This window comes from Crocodylus siamensis, chromosome 5, assembly GCF_052110815.1.
Source record: "Crocodylus siamensis isolate JL-2025a chromosome 5, ASM5211081v1, whole genome shotgun sequence".
NCBI lineage: Eukaryota > Metazoa > Chordata > Crocodylia > Crocodylidae > Crocodylus > Crocodylus siamensis.
Window position 1 is genome coordinate 19703846 of NC_143399.1, and position 19459 is coordinate 19723304.

The following is a 19459-nucleotide window of genomic DNA, read 5'->3' on the forward strand; positions in this document are numbered from 1 at the left end:
TACCAATATGAGAGTTATTTCTCTTTTTGCTCTTATCTTGCACTATCAGATTTGTGTCATGGGCACTGTCTTTTTTGTCTGTAAAATGGGGATTACTGTATTTCCAGTTCCAAAAAAGATGACACCTGTCACACACCCAGAGCGGGAGGGAGTTATATGATTGTGAGGGGTAGTGATACACCAGTGCCCTGGAGGCCCATTCCATTGCCCCTCACTCCCAAGTCACAGCCCCCCCATTCCTGCTGGTGCCCCACACTCCTGACCCACAGACTCCCACCCCCCACCCTTCACTTCCAAGCCACAGCCCCCTGGTCCCTCCATCTTCCAGCCCCTGCAAGCTTTTTCCCAGTGGGATGATGCTTACAACCCAGCCCCCTCCACGAGTTGCAGTCCTACACCCCCTGGTGATCAGATGCTGCTGCAAGAAGAATAGATACAAAAAGGTAACTGGTATGACCCTAGGGGTGCCTTCTCTATTGTGGCAGAGAAACGAAACTGAATTTGGTAGATGCTAGGACCCTGGGGACATCTCCTCTGCAGGATGTGGGGGGGCACACAGCTCCCTGCTGCCCCTGAAGGCACCTCCCCCTCCTCACCTCTTTCCCTGCCTCCCCCACCCTGCTACAGCCCAGCACCTGGTCAGCTTCTACCACCAGCAGGCATATGCCCCCCTCACACAGCTGAGCTGACCAAAATCCCGAACATCTGATCATATTTAAAAAATCTGTCTGGATGGAGATTGGGGGACCCCCCAAAAAAAACATGTTGGGGAAAACCCGGATGCATGGTAACCCTAGTAAAATATCAGTGGCTTGTATGACAGTTCCGGTCCCTGTCTAGAGCTCCTAAGCAATAGCTTAATCTTACTAATAAATAATAAAATAAAAACAATGGAGTAAGCAGAGCCACTGAATACATTGGGTTTCAATGTCAGTAGATGTATTAAGTAAACTTGTACAGCTCCAACTGATTCTGATATTTCAGTATGTTCTTTAAAATCTGAACCAGCTTTCTTCCCCCAGGCATCCTGCATATTAGATGTTCTGTTAGGTGATAGGACAAACTCCATGTGAACAAACATTTGGCATTAGCATATGCAACAGTAAAATCATACCCTCGAGGCGGGTACATTACTCATAAGAGGCACCATTCAAGGAGGCTGATTTTTGGGGAGTTGAAGGAAGGGAGAGGGAGGGCAGTGGTTGGGTCATGGTGTTGGGGTAGACCCCAGTTTGCGAGCGGCTTGTCGTGGTAGGAGGTGAAGGCAGTGTGGCCCACCCAGTCCATTACTCCTTGTGCTGCTGACAGCACAGCTGGTGCATGGGTCCTGGTGGCAGTGGTGGAAATGATGAGTGTCACCCTGCTCTGCCCTCCTGCATGGGGTCCTACTCACTGGGCCGCAGAGGTGGCTCCTGCCCAGTGCTGGTCAGGCCCCATGTTTGCTGTGTTCCCCCAAGTCTTCCCCGACATATCACCTATGGCCCCCTGCCCTCCCTGAGCATCATCTATGCTCCCCCACTGCCCACACTGCCTATGCCCTCTGGTCCTGCCTCTACCCGCCCCCCCAATAGACTTACCTGTGGGGAGCTGCAGCTGCTCTCCATCATGCTGTCTGGCTGCTAAGTGCATGTGTATGTGCACACGTGCACATGGTACCCCCTGCCTATGATTGTCCTCCTTCCACTCTCTCCAGCTCCAAGGAGCTCCCAGCAGACTGGAACTGTGCTAGCTGTGAGGGGAAACCTGTGGTTTCCCATGTTTTTCTCATTTAAAGGGGAAAACCTGCATTTTTTCACATTTTTGCATGGCAAACGGAAAACCCAGATCCCTGCTTATTAGATACCTGAAACATTTCTTACAGTTGAGCCTTTCCTGTGTATTCCTTTCGTATTGTTTTTATTTCTACCTTTGTTCCCTTTAATGTTGTTGTAGGGATGCTCCATATGTATTTTGATTTTTCAGAATCTCTTTTTTGAAGATGTTCCAGGAGCCACTTCTTTCCTTAGGTATGCTTATTATGTGTCTAGTAATAATGTGTCATTAATATATACATATATATGAATTCAAATTCAACTATGTGTGTGTGTAGACATATATACATGCACTTTATTTGTATATATACATGGTGAGTAGTGAACCATTGTAGGTACTCATCATCTTTCTTTGTATCATTCATAATAGTTTTTTGTTCTTGGATAGTGTTTTCAAGTCAAGATTTGAAAACAAAAAGTAATGGGTGGAAGACCTGTCTCTCTACCCCAGAAGTTCTCCTGTTGTCATCCATCTCCATAGTGAAATACTATGGAAAACAGCCAGTGGAATTATTTCAACAGGAAATACCAGGATCATTTCCTTTCTGCATGCCTTTGCCATTACTGCTTTATATGAATCTCAGAGAGATCCTGATTGGTGAGGAACACTTACATTTTGAGGGGTCTTTAATCCTGGTCCTGGTATACTTTTATATTTTAATGCCATTGAATTTCCCAATTTTGAATTTTCTTCTTCGGCAATCCCCATAATTCTTCCATGAACAAGTGCAGTTTGCTTCTCTGTTCAGCAAAGATGTAATAAACCATGTTGAATCCTGACAAATGCTGCAACTCAAGGTGTCTGTTCAAAATCTCTCCCTTGCATGCTCATTTTTTGGAGGAAACCCTCAGGGCACATGCATTACTAAGCAAAGAAGGGACTTAGATTAATTTCTCTTGGTCCCACTGAAATCAATGTGACTCTGGGACCTCCCACTCTGCCTAGTCAGGGGCATGGACCAAGGTGGTCAAGGGCCCGAAGGCCCGCCGCACCAAGGCCCCTCCCTTGCCAGAGCTTAGCAACAGGTTCGCACCTCTTGCAGCCCCCGCAGAGCCTGCTCAGTTGCCGGCTCCCGCAGGCAACCCAGGCTCGACCGCAGCTACTGCCCCCACTCTCCCCAAGACAAAGCGAAAGGTGTTTGTTGTGGAAGACTCCATCCTGCGGGGGACTGAGGGGGCAATCTGCCGCCCCGACCCCTTAGCCCGGGAAGTCTGCTGCTTCCTGGGGGCCCGCATCCGAGACATTGCGGAGAGGATCCCACAGCTCCTCCGGCCCACAGACCACTATCCCATGCTCCTTATTCACATGGGCACCAATGACACGAGCACCCCCAGCCAGGTCATGAGGCGCTACAGGGATTTGGGAGCGGGGCTTAGGGGTCTGGGAGCTCAGGTGGTGTTTTCATTGATCCTCCCAGTCTCGGGCAATGGCCTGAGGAGGGAGAGGAGGATCCACACAGTGAACCAAAGACTGCAGAGCTGGTGTCATCGGGAAGGCTTTGGCTTCCATGACCACAGCCCACTCTTTGGTGAGAAAGGCAGTGAGCTGCTGGGAAGAGTTGGCCTCCACCTCTCCTCCCTGGGGAGGAGGCTCTTCTCAGCCAGGCTGGTTGACCTGCTCCACTGCGCTTTAAACTAAGCCTGCTGGGGGATGGGGGGAATACTGCCACTGCTGGCCTGCTGAGCAACCCTTGCAAAGCCAGCAGACCGAGGCACTTAAGGGAGCCCAGCCCTGCCCCAGCCCTGGCACAATCTGTGGGCAAGGCAAGAGCCCCCAAGGGGACACTTGCCTGCCTGTACACTAATGCCAAGAGCCTGGGTAACAAGCAGGAGGAGCTTGACCTCCTGCTCAGTGCAAAGAATTATGACATCATAGGGATAACGGAGACCTGGTGGGACTCCACCCATGACTGGACCATGGGTATAGAGGGATCATGTTGACAAAAGGGGCGCGGGTGTAGCTCTCTATGTGAAGGAAAGCTACATGTCCCTGCAAGCTGATGTTGGTGACCAGCATGGACAGCTAGAGACTCTCTGGGTAAAAATTCATGGGGAATACGGCACAGGGGACACAACGGTGGCAGTCTACTACCGACCTCCCACTCAAAGTCCTGAGCTTGACCAGGAGTTTGCCCGGGAACTGACTGAGGCCGCTTGCTCCAGGACCTTGGTTGTCATGGGTGACTTCAATTACCCGGACATCTCATGGGAAGATCACTCAGCAAAATCCGAGCGGTCGCAAAGCTTTCTCTCGTGCGTGGATGACCTCTACCTGACTCAAGAAGTCTATGGGCCAACGAGAGGCAAAGCGCTGCTCGACCTGGTACTGGCTATGGCGGACGACCTAATCGGGGACCTAGTGATCGATGGGAAGCTGGGTGACAGCGACCATGAGCTGATCACCTTCACCATCCGCCGTAAAGCTGGCAAGTCAGTCAGCAATACAGAAGTCCTTGACTTCAGAAAAGCCGACTTTGACAAGCTCGAGAGGCTTGTCGGTCGGTCAGGCCCTTAGGGACCATGACCCCAGGGAGATGGGAGTTCAAGAAGAGTGGTTGCTTCTCAAGGAAGCGATCCTCAATGCACAAGCTAAATCTATTCCAACACGGAAGAAAGGCAGCAAGAAGGCACAGCAGCCTTCCTGGCTCTCTAGGGACCTAGCGGACCTCCTGTGGCTAAAAAGGAAAGCCTACAAAGGATAGAGGACGGGATTCACCTCCAAGGAGGATTACTCCGCGCTGGTCCGGTCCTGCAGGGAGCAAACCAGGAAAGCCAAGGCTGCAACTGAACTCCAACTAGCTTCAAGCATCAAGGACAACAAAAAGTCCTTTTTCAGATATGTGGGGAGCCGGAGGAAAAGCAAGGGCAACGTTGGACCCCTGCTAAACCAGATGGGGCAACTGGCAACTGACGCCCAGGAAAAAGCCAACCTATTAAATAGGTACTTTGCGTCAGTCTTTCATCAGTCCCATGGGACGCCCATGCCTGATATGGGACAGGGAGATCCGGGTGATGGGGATCCCCTACCCTCCATAAATGCTGACCTCGTGAAGGAACGTCTTGAGAAGCTGGATACCTTCAAGTCAGCCGGCCCTGACAATCTACACCCCAGGGTACTCAAGGAGCTGGCGAGCACCATAGCCCAGCCCCTGGCACAGATCCTTGAAAACTCCTGGCACTCTGGTGTAGTGCCCGAAGACTGGAAGAAGGCCAATGTGGTGCTGATCTTCAAGAAAGGGAGGAGAGTGGATCCGGCTAACTACAGGCCCATTAGCCTGACTTCTATCCTGGGGAAGATCTTAGAAAAGTTTATTAAGGAGGCCATCCTTGATGGACTGGCCCAGGCTAACATCCTAAGGGATAGCCAGCACGGGTTTGTTGCAGGTAGGTCTTGTTTGACCAATCTCATTTCCTTCTATGACCAGGTGACCTATCACCTGGATGAGGGAGAAGAGATTGATGTCATATATCTTGACTTCAAAAAAGCTTTTGATCTGGTATCCCATGATTATCTCTTGGCCAAACTGGCCAGTTGTGGCCTTGGCTCCACCATGATCCACTGGCTGGGAAATTGGCTCCATGGTCGGACCCAGAGGGTTGTAATTGATGGCAGTCACTCATCGTGGTGCCCTGTGACCAGTGGGGTCCCTCAAGGCTCTGTCCTTGGACCCATACTGTTCAACATCTTCATTAATGATGTGGACATTGGAGTCAGGAGTGGACTGGCCAAGTTTGCCGATGACACCAAACTTTGGGGCAAAGCATCCACGCCAGAAGATAGGCGGGTGATCCAGGCTGACCTGGACAAGCTCAGCAAATGGGCTGATGAGAACCTCATGGTGTTTAACACCAAAAAATGCAAGGTTCTCCACCTTGGGAGGAAAAACCTGCAGCACCCTTATAGGCTCGGCAGTGCTACATTGGATAACACTACGGAAGAAAGAGACTTGGGAGTCATCATTGACCACAAGATGAACATGAGCCTGCAATGCGATGCTGCGGCTAATAAAGTGACCAAAACGCTGGCTTGCATCCATAGATGCTTCTCGAGCAAATCCCAGGACATCATTGTCCCCTTGTACTCGGCCTTGGTGAGGCCGCAGCTGGAGTACTGCGTCCAGTTTTGGGCTCCACAATTCAAAAAGGATGTGGAGAAGCTTGAGAGAGTCCAGACGAGAGCCACGCGCATGATCAGGAAAACAGATCTTACGATGACAGGCTGAGAGACATGGGACTCTTTAGCCTGGACAAGTGTAGGCTCAGGGGTGATCTGATGGCCACCTATAAGTTTATCAGGGGTGACCACCAGGATCTGGGGGAAAGTTTGTTCACCAGAGCGCCCCAAGGGATGACGAGGTCGAACGGTCACAAACTCCTGCAAGACCGTTTCAGGCTGGACATAAGGAAGAATTTCTTTACTGTCCGAGCCCCCAAGGTCTGGAACAGTCTGCCATCGGAGGTGGTTAAAGCACCTACATTGAACACCTTCAAGAGTAAATTGGATGCTTATCTTGCTGGGATTCTATGACCCCAGCTGACTTCCTGCCCTTTGGGCAGGGGGCTGGACTCGATGATCTCCTGAGGTCCCTTCCAGCCCTGATGTCTATGAAATCTATGAAATCTATGAAAATTCCCATTGACTTCAACTGGGGCTACATTTTCATCCTAAAGCTGAAGTGTTGTGTGGCTCATGGCTTTCCTTGGGACATTAAACTGGTGAATTGTAAAATGTGTCATGGTATCTTTTACCACCCTGACTTTCTATATGTTGTTTATTGAAAAACATGCCCTGGATTAATCCTGGCTGAATGGAGAATGTGTCCTAGTATGAAAAAGGATAAGAACCACTGGATGAGTACTTTTACCATCTCTGATCTAAATCTATTTTTGTTGATCAGTGGCAAAGATACTTTTGATTTCAAGGAAACTGTGTAAAGTCATACTCGCAGTAAAGAGTAGCATGATCAGACCTTGAAATCATAAGATTAGTTAAGTTCCCCCCCCACAGAACATTACTGAGGCATGGATTTATTGATCTAAACAGTTATACTGCCATGATGACTAAGTTGGAAACATATAAATAAATAATCATAGAAGTAGGGTTGGAAGGGACCTTGTAGATCTTCAAGTCCAAACCCCTGCCTAGGCAGGAGAAAAAAATGGGCTCAAATGATTTTAGCCAGGTAGGCATCAAGCCTCTTCTTAAAGGCCCCCAGGGTAGGAGCCAGCACCACTTCCCTTGGAAGTTGTTCCAGATCCTAGCCGCCCTGACTGTGAAGTAGTTCTTACGGATGTCTAATCTAAACCTACCCTCCTACAACTTGTGGCCGTTATTCCTTGTTATGCTGGGGGGGGCGGTAGGGGAAACAAGGTTTCTCCCAAACCCTTCTGGTCCCCCCTAGTGAATTAATAAATGGTCACCAGCCTTATCTTGTGAAGGCTGAACAGGTTCAGGTCCCACAGTCTCTCATTGTAGTGTCTGCCATGTTGTCCCCAGATCATGCGGGTGGCCCTCCTCTGGACCCTCTCAGTGTTGTCCACATCCCTCCTGAAGTGGAGTGCACAGAACTGGACACACTACTCCAGCTGTGGCCTGACCGGTGTCGCGTAGAGGGGGAGGATCATCTCTGTGGCCCTACTTGAGATGCACCTGTGGATGCACGGCAAGGTACGGTTAGCCTTACTGCCCATGACCTCGCACTGTCGGCCCATGTTCATCTTGGAGTCAGTAATGACTCCAAGATTCCTTTTCTGCCTTCGTGCTCTCAAGAAGGGAGTTTCCCATCTTATAAGTGTGCTGCTGGTTACTACTGCCCAGTGCAGCACCCTGCACTTGTCAGTATTGAAACACATCCTGTTTTTGTTAGCCCACCCCTGTAACCTATCCAGGTCTTGCTGCAGTCGTTCCCTCCCTGCTAGCATGCTCACCTCACCCCAAATTTTGGCATCATCAGCAAATTTAAACAGGTTGCTTTTCACCCTGTCGTCCAAATCGCTGATAAAGAAATTGGACAGTGCGGGCCCAAAGACTGAGCCCTGGGAGACTCCGCTGCCCACTTCTCCCCAGGTCGAATATGACCTGTCCACCACCACCCTCTGAGTACGACCCTTCAGCCAATCTGCAACCCATCTGACTGTGTAGGCATCAATGCCACAGTCACTCAATTTTTTAATGAGGACGGGATGAGAGACTATGTCAAAGGCCTTGCTGAAGTCCAGAAAGACTACATCCACAGCAACACCTGCATCCAATGCTTTTGTGACCTGATCATAAAAGGCAATCGGGTTGGTCTGACATGACCTGCCCCTAATAAAACCGTGCTGGTTGCCCTTGAGTATCATCCCTGAAGCTGGCCCATTGCAGATGTGCTCCATGATGATCTTCTCAACGAGTTTCCCTAGGACTGAGGTAAGACTGACAGGCCTATAGTTGCCCAGATCCTCCCTCCTCCCTCTTTTAAAGATGGGGACCATGTTGGCTATCTTCCAATCATCTGGTACCTGGCCCAAGCTCCATGAGTGCTCATAAAGCCATGCCAAGGGCCCTGCCATAACCCCTGCTAGCTCCCTCAACACCCTGGGGTGGAGAGCATCTGGACCCGCTGATTTGAACACGTCCAGCCCCTTCAGAAGCTCTCTAACCTGGTCCTCCCCAACCTGAGGTCTGGAGGCATTTCTCTAGAGTCCGTCTTGCATCACGGTGGGGAAGTCCTGATCCTTGCACAAGAAAACAGAGATGAAGAATTGGTTAAAGAGGTCTGCTTTCTCCTCTGGCGCAACCACCAGATTGCCCAGAGGATCTTGCAGGAGCCCCACATTTCCTGGTGCTTTCCTCATCCTCCCTATATATTTGAAAAAGGCCTTTTTATTATCTTTGATCTTGGACACTAGTCCTAGCTCTATGTCTGCCTTAGCTTTCCTGACACCCCCACTACAGGTCGAAGCAGAGGAGGTATACTCCTCTTTGGAGATAGCACCTCCCTTCCACCAGTTATACACTGCCTTTTTGGTGATCAGACATTCCTGTACACCCTTGGTGAGCCAGAGGGGCTTTCAGGCACTCCTTCCCCGCTTGCTTTTTGTTGGGATGGTCACCTCTTGGGCCCTGAGTATTGTCTCCTTAAGGAACGACCACTCATCTTAGGCACTGAGCTCCCCTGCTCTCAAGAACCCCAGCACCTCTCCCACTAATCTCAACTTGTTGAAGTTGGCCCTCTTGAAGTCTAGGGCTACCGCCTTGCTGCAGGCCCTTGACACCCTGTGCTGGATGGTGAATTCCAGCGAGCGATGATTACCATCACCCAGGTGGTCAAGCACGTGGACGCTCCTTACCAGGTCGTCACCTGTGGCCAGGACCAGGTCCAACAGGACATTTCCTCAGGTGTGACTGTGCACCTCCTGAATTTAGTGGAGGTCCTGTATCTCGGCCAAGAACCTCCTGGAATGGTCCGACCTGGCTGACTGTTCCTCCCAGCAGATGTCCGGGTAATTTAAATCACCCATGACAACTACATCCTTCGCCTTTAAGTGCCTCTGCAAGCTGCCCTGAAAATTCCCGGTCCAGCTCCTCCCCTTGGTTGGGGGGTCTGTAGTAGACCCCCACCGTTGGATCCCTCTCCCCATGGCTTCCTTGTATCTTGACCCAGAGCACTTCAGCTTGCCCCTCTGACCCCATTTTGCTGGCAGAGGATGTATATTGCTCCTTGACATAGAGCACCACACCCCCGCCTTTCCTTCCTTCTCTATCTGGCCTGTAAAGCCTATAGCCCGTAATGCTAACTGCCCAGTAGTGGGATGAATCCCTCCAAGTTTCTGTAAGCCCTATTATGTCTGGGTTTGAACTGGCTATTCTGAGGGCGAGTTCCTTCTGCTTATTCCCCATACTATGAACATTGGTATATAGGCATTTAAGGCCTTGCCTAGCTGCATGTGCCACCCCCCAATTTGGGAGGCTGTTTAGACCCTTGTTTCTTACCTGGGCACTCCTTGCATTTGTCATCTGTCGTGCTCGGATGGTGTCTCCTCGTCTTCCTGCAGCCCCTTCCCCCAGTGATGCTAGTTTAATGCTCACTGTACAACCTGGAAGAGAAGACACACTTGCCTTTAGTGAAAAGCTAAATAAAAATGTTGTATAAATAATGCAGGGCAATTAATATTGTTTGTTGTAGTGATATACTGTGCTATTCAAAGGTCATTACTTTTACAAAGTTTTATGACACAGTTTTCTATGAGGTATAGAAATGCAGGAATGTGAGATTTGAGAAAGAAGCTGCTTGTCACATATTAGCCCTCTCAGTCACTGTGTGCTACCACTCTTAACATATGCCAGAGCTGTCATGGTCCACTTCACATGATGATAAATTAGAAAAACTAAGCTATAGTACTCAAGCAAATGAACCTGCAAAACCTGTAGGTTGTATTCTCATTCCTTTTCAAATTGTATCTTCATATGTATTAATTTTGAAAATTAGTCAAACATACATGAAGGACTTGTGGTCCATTGAAGGTTGCTTCTGCCCATCCCACAAATCTGGGGGGGAACATGCCCCCCATGCTTCCCCTGGGGTATGCTCAGTGGCAGGGAGCTGACCACAGCTCTGTCACATGACCCACCCCAGCCTGTCTGCATGTGTTTGTGTGTGTCTGCCATTCACTCCCAATAAGTACATCAAATTCTACATGAGTGTTTGGTGAGAAGTGTTTGCTTCCTGAACTAAAAGTGCTATTACTGCCTTTATGCAGTGCTGTAGATGGACTCATCCCACTGAGTGACAATACCTGTTACCTTGCTCCTGTTCCATCTAGCCCACTTGAAATGGCATGTGGAATAGAAGTGTGCTTAAAGAAAACTGTGGTGAGGCCTGTGATAGTTATGCCACACTCCTGGGTAAGTGAGCGCTCCCACATAGATAAATTTTAATCTTTTTGGTTTGGGGTTCTGATGTGCCTGAAGAACAAAGTTTTCCCCATAAAGCCATCACCCTAAAGTTGAACTTGTTTGATATTCTGTGGGAAGTCAGTGTAGAAGACAGAGGATAGATTTGCGGTAGCCAAACTCTTATATTGGTTCTGTATGATGTATACATTTTACTCTTAGGCCAGCTGCAATCCAAGTAATGATTTATTTTTATTATTTTGATAATTTTTTCAGATTTGCAATTATCTTCTCCTATTTGTGACTTTAATTTAAAAAAACCTCCTATATACTATGCTATGGCTTCTGCATCTTCAGTGTTTGTTTCCCCCGAATCTCTTATTGTTTGAATGTATGGAGACCATATTTTGAGTATGTACCACATTTTATCATTATTTTGCTTGTAGAATTGCTATTCATGTTTGGAAGAACTTTCCATGAAGATTGGTTCGATAAAGCCATAAGAGAGTGTTGCAAAGGGTGAATCACTGCCTATTTTGCATTCTGCTGGAGCTTGCTTATTGGCAACTTTCTCAGCAAAATGTAAAATGGGGAGATTATATTTGAGTGTAACACACAAACAGTAGTTATTTCAGCCACTGTCTAAGGGTAAACCTACACTTGTGTCAAGTTTCCAATTTTTACCACTAGTAAGCTAGAAGGACAAAAACTTGGTCAGTTAACAACAGTAATGCCAGCACTTGGAGGAGGGGAATCGCGACACTCCCAGTTTCCAAGTCAAATGAACTCTGACCTCATGATCTTTGGATAGAGAGCTTAGATCTCAGGATTTTTTCTTCTGGTGCACATAGAGCAGTAAGTCTGTGGAGGGGAAGGGACGGGGGCGCAGATTGAGGCCCCCATGGTGAGAGGGGGAGTAGGGCAGGGGGCAGGGGCTGGGGTGAGTCTTGACCAAATGCTACAGCTACAACCCTGAGGTGAATGGGTCTGGCGGCATCACACAGCTCCTGGGGCAAAGGCAGCAAGGCACAGAGCTCCAACCCACAGCTTGCTTCTGCCCGTCACAGAAATCTGGGGGGGAATGTGCCCCCCATGCTTCCCCTGGGGTGTGCGCAGTGGCAGTGAGCTGCCCACGGCTCTGTCACATGACCCACCCCAGCCTGCCTGTATGTGTTTGTGTGTGTCTGCCCTTCACTCCCAAGCCACAGCGCCCGCGCCCCCCCGCAACCCTGCTGCTGGCCCACCGTATCCTGTATCTAGCCAGAGTGTGCAGGGACCCGACCTCCTCAGGCTCCAACCCCATCCTCCCCCCACACACAGCCTCCCACACCTTCACAAATAACCCTCCCCACACACACACTCCATAAATAGCAGCTCATGATTTACATTCCAAATCTCATGATTTTTGACACAGTGGGCTGGCAGTATTGTAGCAATAAGCTACTAATGATTTGGGGATTTACGTGTGCACAATTTATTCTTGCCAGAAACATTTTTTTTGGTGATATCCAGTATTGGACCAACTACCAAAAACCCCCACACTGTATATAGTTGGTCCAATATAAAATAGCACCAAAAAAGACTTTATATTTTTAATTTTTTAAAAAAAATTTGGACCATTGCAGCTACAAACACTGCAGCCCTACTACAACTGATTTTTGTTAATATTACATAATCATTACTATGTAAATTCCTGCAAGAGGAAATGCTTCTGTGTATCTACCTTTGCTGATGGAGAATACTTAAACATAACAGCTGTACTTAGACCAGAGTATTGAAAAGCTAAATTGGTTGGGGTGGGGAAGAATTTCCTTTATTCGTTTTCAGGGCTGAAATCTGGAGACTGAAAATTCCTAAGGCAAGACAAAGGGATAGAGGTAATAAAGGAATTGCATGGGGGAAACCCCACAGAGTCATATAGAAAAGCTTTGAGCAAGATAAAGGGTGCTATTATAAGAAGACAGGGTTTAGCTGTAAGAGCAACCAAGATCAAAGAAAGACAAGCTTACCTGGAAAGACCTTCTGGCTAAGGAGGCAAGCCAGGAGTTTCAGGAAGCCACCCATGGAAGGCTTGAGTAGAGCCTAAGGAATGCACCAGCATGAGGAGGAAATGTTTGTTTCTATCCACACACTTCTCTTGCTGCTAAGCAAAGGGCAACAGTGTTTTAGAAACCCCTGCAAAGTCGGTGTCATTTGGTTACTTACACCTATTTTATGAAGCCACAAAAACAGGATGTTTGATATCTATCTTCTTGATGCAATTATGTGTGCCCAGCATGAACCAAAAGACACTGTAGTAAAACTGATAGGGTTCATATAAGACAGAATATTGTACTCAGACTTCGTGACAGCAAATTTGATGGCAGAGCTGATACATTTTTCCTCTCTGTACTGGTGATTATTGCATTTTGCAGGTGCAGTAAAACATTAATTTTTTTTTCATGCAGAAGTAGCAAATTGACCGATGTGCCAATGTTGTTACTGTCCATTTGTCAGGCTGCAATTTGAGAATGGAAGTTGCTGAAACAGGAATTTGATCAAACACAAACATTATTATTACCAGAACAAAAATATTTGCCTACCAGTAAGTGCAGAACTAAATATACCTTATCTAGTTATATAACACTACACCTTAATAAAACTGTTACAAAAATAACAAATGATTTTGTTTGCCTGCATAATAAAATGAACGGTAGGGATGATTTTCCATTGGCTTTTAAATATTAAAGACACATAAAAATGGAACACGGAAAGATGCAAGAACTAATGGAAAACCAGATAGAAAACAAACGGAAGAATCAATTTAAATGATCAGGTCAAACTACTGCTCTCTTACCAGTATAAACACATAAGACACCATTGGTTCCAGTGATCTTGCTTCTTTTTAAGGGTCATGTACTCAAGCTCAGAAATAGGTTTATTGTGACTCTCGTCCCTTTATTTTTGGTCTCAGTGGGCACATTTACATGTACACTTTAATGCACAGTAGCCTATTGTGCTGTGCATTAAAGCAGCATGTAAAAAACCAAGCTATCATGCTAATGCATAGTAAACTAGGCTACTGCACATTTAGTGTCACCTAAAAAGTGTGTGTTTGTGCTACCGTGCATTAGGGTATATTGGAGGTACTAAATTTAATGCACATTGGGAAAAGTGCATTAAGGCACGTGTAGATGCTCCCAGGATTGTTGCTTTTCTGGTGTGCTAAGAATTTCTGAAAGGCATCTCTCTTCTCCCCCTTGCTGACAGATGAGTACAGATGACATTTGGCTTTTGGAGGGATAATTATGTTCACATCTCTCACCAGTCATATTCCGTACTGTGATAACGTGAAAATTCAAGGTACAACTCTTACCAGAATGACAATGTAAATAGTTGTCCTGATGTAACATTTTAATTGCATTTCATACTCATGGAAGAATCTGATGTGCTAAGCTGTTTGCATTAAGCAGGAGCTATTATCATATCACAAAGCAACAGAAGCACTCTATGACTTCAGCTATTTCCAAAATAAATCAAAGCCAGAAACTTTATTTTGTCTAAGCAGTACCACCTACTTCCTCATCTAATTAGTTGGCAGGTTTCAGAATACCTGTTGCCACCATCAAATGAACAGGTGTGTGACTGTGTTAAACTATGTAAAACTTAAGCGTAAAATGTAAAACATTTTATCTTACTGTTACCTCACTCATAGACGGACAAGTTTCTGAGAGAAATCAAATTACAGAAGTTTAAATTGAAAAGAGTTTTTCTGGGCTTCTTTAGACATAAATTTCCGTATGACTTTTAACCAAACTTTTTAAAGATTTAGGTCAAATGATGCAGTCAGTCTTCTAGTGTGGACACAAGCATAGTGTAAAGGTGATACGCTGGTATAGTTTTATATGGTAACATTATAGAGCAATGTAATGTTTCCGGTTAAAATCTGTGACGTGATTCCCTTTGTCATTCTCTCCCCAGGGAAAGAATTGGGTATATGTGCAGTATGGGGCTTTTGTTTGGTTTCTATTTATTTTTCCCCCAATGTATATTCTTCCCATTGTTTATATTGGGAAGGGTTGAGGAAACGTACTTGGCATTTGGAGTGAGAGGTGCTGAGATCTGTTGTAGTCATTACCTTTTATGAGAGCTAATTCCAGAGTCTGTGCAGGCTCCCAGAAAGCTGTCTTTTGCTCGGATAAGCTTCACTGATTGTAGCATCCTATTCTGTGGCTCTAATGCTAACTCACTTAGGATGGTCAATCTTGCTGACATTTGGGTGGACTGCTATTGAATTATTTTCATCACCTATCACCTTACTGTTGATATTGGGTAGAATTTTCCAGGCAGCTTTTGCAACGTGGGAGCATAAATCTAACTGAAAATCATTTTAGCATTTTTGAAAAGCCCACCCAATTTAATGCTTGGATGACAGCCGATGAAAGCAAGAGCCAGGGAAATATTTTCTCTAGCACCTGAGTGCACTCTGTCTGACTTAGGAACTGATGTGCCCAAATCCATTACGGAAATGGAACATTGTCTGCTCAGGAACTAAAGGGATGTGCACGGGTTTGTGGGACCTGATCTCTGAGCATGCAGCTTCCTTTAAGCCTTACTTCCTACACTGGGAACCCAATCTAAGTCAGGGTTGGGGGTAGGGCAGGACTGGGGGAAGTAGTGAGCCTGCTGTAGGGTTTGGCAGGTCTGGGAGGGTTAGCTGAATTGAGGAGGGTTGGGAGGTCCATGGGGGGTGGGGGAGTTCTCCATGAGGGTTTGGGTGGGTCAGAGGGCTAAAAATAACCTGGTTAAGGGGTGAGGTGGGATAGAAAAAGAACAGCTTAAAGCTAGGGCAAGCAGCTGGGTTGCCCACTCTGAACATGTACATATATTGTTAGATTGGGCTAACCTATTCCCAATCTAACTTCATGCTCTGCCTCAGGTAAACAAAATTAAATTAGGCCAGCAATTTTGTTTTTGCTTGATCTAACCTCCTCAAGATCAGCACTTAGATTGACCTAACCCCACAGAGTGTAATATCTGCACATACTGTAAAGTACTTTTCAAAATTTTTGACCAACTAAGGATGTGGTCTATGTTAGAACTGTGGTCCACCTAGTCCTGTATCCTATGTCTGGTGGTGGCTAGAAGATGCCTTAGAGGAGGGTGATGGAATCTCAGAATAGGCAATTATGGGATAATGTGGCCAAGTTAAATTTCCTCTGGGTACCAAAAATCAGAGCTAGCTTATGTTCTGAAATATGACGGTTAGATTCCTTCCAACCATTTGTTCACATAGAGAAATGTTATGATTTTCCAAAAATTGTGACAATAACTAAGTGACAAGTTCTTATTTGACTCCTGACAAGCTCCTAGGGCTAGATCCTATAAAAAAAATTGGGTGCCTAGAAGCATGGTATTACAGCACCTAACTTCTAGATGCTTGGCCCCCAAGGTGGAAATCAGAGCCCTGTGTGAGGCACGTGGCAACACAGGGGTAGTTGGACAATTTAGAACGGGGTCTGAAGCAGCCAGCACACAGTGAATAGCCTGTGGGAGGCAGCCAATAGAAAATGCTTGAGACAGGACTGCATCTTAAAACCTGCTCTGAAGGCATCTTGCTCAGGACTGCAGGGGGCTGTCTGTTCACTCATGTTCTACAACACTGCACTCTATCCTGAAGATAGATGCATAACCATGTCTTTCAAAGAAAGGAGGTGTCCTTTTAGCCTAGTGGCTAGAGCAATGGCCAAAGAAGTAGAGGGCCCAAATTCACTTTCCCTCTCCCCATGATGGGATATGACTTTATAGATTTGTTTTGGGCCATTCATGTAGGAGAGCCAAGACCTGCATTCCTGTCCTCGCTTGTCCATGTCCTCCAAAAATTCTTCCCATTGTACTACAGACAAATGTTCACGCCAGGTCAAAGGTTTTTTAGAAAGACTGTATATTTGAGAGAGGACCAAGCCTAAAGTTTTAACAGTGTATTTTCTTCTATTTTATGTTATACTCGCACTCCACTATATGTCACCAAAAAGGGACAAATTTAGCCATCGGCAATGCAGTCATTTGGGGCATGTGAACGTGAACAGGTACTGGAAACCTCATTTCAGCACTGTAGTAAAGTTTCAAGGCATTTGTTAGGTTATCTCTTATTTTGTTGGACCTGGGCTCAATTAGCATCTAATTGGCACTGCCCAATTAATGGCTGTTCCATGTGGGGTGATTTTTGGATCCCACACTGGCTAATGAATTAACTAGGCATATCTGTCACCACCCTATCAATCCAGCAAATGCCTGTACTATGACTACATAAGGTAACTCACATACCGATGTGTAACTGAAACGAATTAATCAGTTTATTGATGACAGGTAAATACAAATAACTTAGATAACAGGTACAACAAGTAATAACACTAACTAGGAACCAAGGAACTATACCCAATAAAAACTATTCCTATCACTCTTAAAAACCTATAGCTAACTAATCTAATACCTATTTTACAATCCAGTCCCTATAAAGACCCAATAAAACACTGTAACCTCAGAAGCAATATTGACTCAGTAATGGGTATGACCTTTATTATATGAGAGAGAAACTTTTTTAAACACTGGATCTCTGCCTTTCTGGATCACAGTGAGTGTAGATTGCACCAAAAAGTGATTATCTGGTGGTGGCTTACCTGCCACTTTGGGGGGAGGGAGGAGAAAGGAACAAGGGAGGAGAGGGAGAGAGTGGGTGATACCCCGAGTGTGCAGGGCTGCTACTTAAGTGCTATGTGCACCTGGGGAGAGAGAGAGAGAGAGGGAGAATTCAGCGAGCCAACCCTGACCACTCTTGCTGGGAGATCACAACCAGGAGACCAGCAGCAGTGAGGACAGGTGGAGTCTCATGAGCAGAGGTTGCTGGGGCGTTGCTGTCAAGGGTGTGCTCAGCTCATTGGACCTCCACAGTTGCAGCATATCCCAAGGCACAACACCATACACCGATCACCCACACCAGTGCACCAAAAAGCCGTGCAATGCCATGTGCCTGCTGCTGCCAGGTGGGCAGGGGACAGACACACACACACACAAAGAGGCAAAAAGTCACAGACACACGCAGGTGCAGACACACACATGGAGACACACACACACACACAGATGCAGTCACATGTAGATGCAGAAACACACACAGATGCAGACACCCCCCCAGAAGGTAACTGTGTGTGGGGGGGAAGTGGCAGGGCAGGGGAGAGGGAAGGGGCAGGGGAAGGGCAGATCAAGAATAGGTGCAGGGGAGTGTGTTTGTGCCTGATCCCAGGAGCAGGGCCAGGGGGGCAAGGGCAGTGGTGCCCCTCTGCGGGCTACACACACACCACCTGCCTAGCCAGACAATGGTGGGAGTGCGAGCTCATATATGGTGGCCACCACTGCCACCCACCGCCTCACACTGCTGCTGTGCCCCGCATCACTCTCCCACAGCTGGTCACACATGCAGCTCCGTGGGCTGAGGATGGGCTTTGCACTCGGCCAATCATGCGCCACCCATCGGCAGCCCGTGAAGCCTCACGTGACCGGCTGTGGGAAAACGATGCGGGGAGCGGCAGCAGCACAAGATGGTGTGTGGTGGTGGCGGCAGTGGCTGTTGCATGTGAATCCCTGTGTCCACCCGGCCAGGTGGTGCGTGTGCGGCCCACAGAAGGGCACCATTGCCTTCGCTCCCTCGGCCTTGCTCCTGGGAGTGGGCACAGAAAGCAAGCTGAGGTGGGGGCCAGAAGGTGCTGTGGTATGCCATGTGGGGCCAGCAGTACCCAACATGCCTCTTCCCTTCCCCCTTCCCTGGGTAAGAAGCAAAGTATGGGACCGCGCCAAGACACCACTGCCGCTCCCCAGGGCGTGCTCTGTCCCCACCCGCCTGCCTGCCTGTGGGTACCTCCTATAGCCTTTCTAAGTACCCCTAGGGGTATGTGTACCCCCGGTTGACAACCTCTGATTTAGATAATAATGAATATAGTTGCCAAACTATTGCTTATACCTCAATCGTGTGTTGTACCAGATAACTTTGGTTTCGAAAATATATAGAAAATACCAGTGCCCCTGTCTTGGTATATTCTTTTGCTTAATATGTGTAAATAAATCAAGAAGGTATATTTACTCCATGCAGTTATATAGTTAATCTAAACTGATCAAAAATATCCTGTTCAATTCTAAGTAGAAAACTTCCTAGTAGCAGTCAAATAACAGTCTAATGCAGTCTAATTTGTATCGCCTATAATGCCAAAAGCAGCTCATGAAAGATCAGTTATGTAGAATTTGGGAGGTAATTGTGTTTTCTGTAGCTTGTCTAATGAGGTTATATTTTATGGGTCATTGCTGTCATAATGAAACATCTTATGTGTAGCTTATTGCAAAGCCGTATGAGAGAGCCTTACAGAATGTAATAAAGATGAAACCAGAACTGTTTTGTAGAACTTACTCTAATAACTTATCAACCTGAGTTGGTCTGTGCTATATTTACAAATCGTTCCTTGCCTGGAAGTGATTCCAGACAATCTCTAGATTGGGGTCTTCATAAAATTTTCCTTGTTCCTAACCCATCCCCTACCCATTGCAGGTATTTCTGTAGGAGGCTGTATAGATAATGGGTTAGTTCCTTTGTTGTTGCTGAGGAAGTGGCATAGGTGCCATTTGTTATGTTCAGGGATTCTGGTTTTCTCGGTTTAAAAACTGCAAATTCTCTGATAAAAACAGAAATTCTCTGCTCAAACTCAAAATCTGTTATTAAAATGAAACGCCACTATATATAAAAGAATCA